Source organism: Bufo gargarizans, chromosome 2, assembly GCF_014858855.1.
Source record: "Bufo gargarizans isolate SCDJY-AF-19 chromosome 2, ASM1485885v1, whole genome shotgun sequence".
Taxonomy (NCBI): domain Eukaryota; kingdom Metazoa; phylum Chordata; class Amphibia; order Anura; family Bufonidae; genus Bufo; species Bufo gargarizans.
Genome location: NC_058081.1, coordinates 513,221,961 through 513,225,393, shown reverse-complemented (window position 1 = coordinate 513,225,393; position 3,433 = coordinate 513,221,961).

Here is a 3,433-nt window from a genome sequence, read left to right as displayed (position 1 = left end):
GGCACCATCTGTGCACTTTCTGCAGAAGACTGGGTGGGAGATAATGTGAACGTGCTGGATCCACTGTCGGCCACCCAATTGACTAATGCCTGTACCTGCTCAGGCCTTACCATCCTTAGAACGGCATTGGGCCCCACCAAATATCGCTGTAAATTCTGGCGGCTACTGGGACCTGAGGTAGTTGGTACACTAGGACATGTGGCTGTGGCAGAACGGCCACATCCTCTCCCAGCACCAGAGGGTCCACTAACACCACCACGACCATGTCCGCGTCCCTTACTAGATGTTTTCCTCATTGTTACCGTTCACCACAATAAGAAAAATATTATTTGGCCCAATGTATTGAATTCAAATTCAGGCCTTTTTTTACAGACACCTAACACTATCTGGCTATCTATTTAGGTACCGTCGTACACTAATACAGGCACAGCAGTAATGACAGATTTAGCTGAATATAAATTTTAGGCCTATTATTTAGGCGCTGGGTGACAGGTATACGTTTACAGACAGAATTAGACTTAGAAATGCACAGTAGCATGTGTGAAGTTATTGAGAATGACCCTATCAGCACCTTGAATCTAATATACCCTTTTAGGGATAGATTTAAAGTAGCTCTGATACAGCAGAAACCACTAATTTAGAGAATTGCTAAGTTGGGAATTGTATTTCAACCCAGAACAAAAACTGTGCTTTGACGGACACTAAATAACTTGACCAGCCACAGCAATAACCACAGATTTAGTTGAATATAAATTTGAGGCCTATTATTTAGGCGCTGGGTGACAGGTATATGTTTACAGACAGAATTAGACTTGGAAATGCACAGTAGCATGTGTGTGAAGTTATTGAGAATGACCCTATCTGCACCTTGAATCTAATATACCCTTTTAATGAATAGATTTAAAGTAGCCCTGATACAGCAGAAACCACTAATTTAGGAAATTGCTAAGTTGGGAATTGTATTTCAACCCTGAACAAAAATATATCCTTTGCCAGACAGCAGACAGTATTACAATTGGCTGGCCACAGCTGAAACACCAGATTTAGGGTACTGCTATTTTGGCAATTGCATTTCACCCCTCAATAAAATAGCAAGCACAGCCAAGCCCCTGATTTAGGATATAGCCAAAAAATAACCACACTATTGATGGTTAAATGCACTTGGTGACAGCTTGACCCTGATGTAGGATATAGCCAAAAAATAACCACACTATTGATGGTTAAATGCACTTGGTGACAGCTTGACCCTGATGTACGATATAGCCAAAAAATAACCACACTATTGATGGTTAAATGTACTTGGTGGCAGCTTTTGCTGGCGCACCACAAGACACAAAATGGCTGCCGATCACCCCAGAAAAAAGTTCATGAAAAACGCTCTGGGCAGCCTAAAAACAGTGAGCAATTGAATAGCAGCAGTTCAATGATCCACAGCTGTAGATCAATCACTGACTTAAGTCTTTTGGAGGAGTTAATCACTGCCTAATTTCACCCTAACGTCACAGCTGCAACCTCTACCTACACTAATCAGAGCAGAGTAACGTGCGGCGCTACGTGACTCCAGCTTAAATAGAGGCTGGGTCACATGCTGCACTGGCCAATCACAGCCATGCCAATAGTAGGCATGGCTGTGACGGCCTCTTTGGGCAAGTAGTATGACGCTTGTTGATTGGCTGCTTTACAGCCTTTCAAAAAGCACCAAGAAAACGACGAACACCGAACCCGGACTTTTACTAAAATGTTCGGGTTCAGGTCCGTGTCACGGACACCCCAAAATTCGGTACGAACCCGAACAATACAGTTCGGGTTCGCTCATCCCTAATCAGGGACAGATTGATCGTCTGTAGAAAATCTGGTGAATGGACTGCTGAGGACTGGGGCAAAGTCATATTCTCTGATGAAGCCTCTTTCCGATTGTTTGGGGCATCAGGAAAAAGGCTTGTCCGGAGAGGAAAAGGTGAGCACTACCATCAGTCCTGTGTCATGCCAACAGTAAAGCATCCTGAGACCATTCATGTGTGAGGTTGCTTCTCATCCAAGGGAGTGGGCTCACTCACAATTTTGCCCAAAAACACAGCCACGAATAAACAATGTTACCAAAACACCCTCCAACAGCAACATCTTCCAACAATCCAACAACAGTTTGGTGAAGAACAATGCATTTTCCAGCACGATGGAGCACCGTGCCATAAGGCAAAAGTGATAACTAAGTGGCTTGGGGACCAAAACATTGACATTTTGGGTCCATGGCCTGGAAACTCCCCAGATCTTAATCCCATTGAGAACTTGTGGTCAATCCTCAAGAGGCGGGTGGACAAACAAAAAACGTCTAATTCTGACAAACTCCAAGAAGTGATTATGAAAGAATGGGTTGCTATCAGTCAGGAATTGGCCCAGAAGTTGATTGAGAGCATGCCCAGTTGAATTGCAGAGGTCCTGAAAAAGAAAGGCCAACACTGCAAATACTGACTCTTTGCATAAATGTCATGTAATTGTCGATAAAAGCCTTTGAAACGTATGAAGTGTGTGTAATTATATTTCACTACATCACAGAAACAACTGAAAGAAAGATCTAAAAGCAGTTTAGCAGCAAACTTTGTGAAAACTAATATTTGTGTCATTCTCAAAACTTTTGGCCACGACTGTAGCAGGCCACCTTTGTTTACAATTTATCACCTCCATTCAGATAGAAAGGATCCTGCAGCAAAACTTCCCTTCAGAGGTTGTAGGCCATTCCCCAGTTCAATCAAATTATCAGACATATTGGAGCTGGCGATTTATAAGGAATTGTGAATACCTAAACCATCGCATACCTAAACCATATACATATTTGTGTCCCTTTGGCCACGATGAACAAGCCCGTGGTCATAGTTTAGTGGTGGGATGCCAGGGAGGGGTGATATACAGAAAACAAATAACGGTACCATGCTTGGACTCTACTGGTAGCCGGAACCCAGGCAGATCCATTGGTCCCAGAACCAACTCCCTGCAACTTTCTGGTCTGTAGCCATGAGCCCTAATCGGTTTTTAGACTCATTTGCTGCCAGCCCCAGAAGAGGGGTAGTGGACTCCTCCCAGAGGCCAGAAGGGGCCGGCTACAGGTCAATAGGCTTGTGCCAGCAAGCGGACGGGTCTTTTCTTCTAAAGGGGATACACGCTGCATACATGTTTGGAATGAACCTTTAAACGGCTGACATCACTGCCTCCCATGTGACTACAGCCAAGCCTTACAGAAACCCATTATTCATCAGTACCCAAAAAACTCATCCATCTGGTAAACTGGCTTTTGTTCTGCTTAACCCTGTTGTACCACGCCATCTGTATTTACCACTCAGACCACTGTATATATGTTCTGTGTATATTGTGTTATGTCTAGTGAGCCCTTAAGGCAATTAAATATATAATTTAATCTTGCGCTGTTTTGGTATCTCGA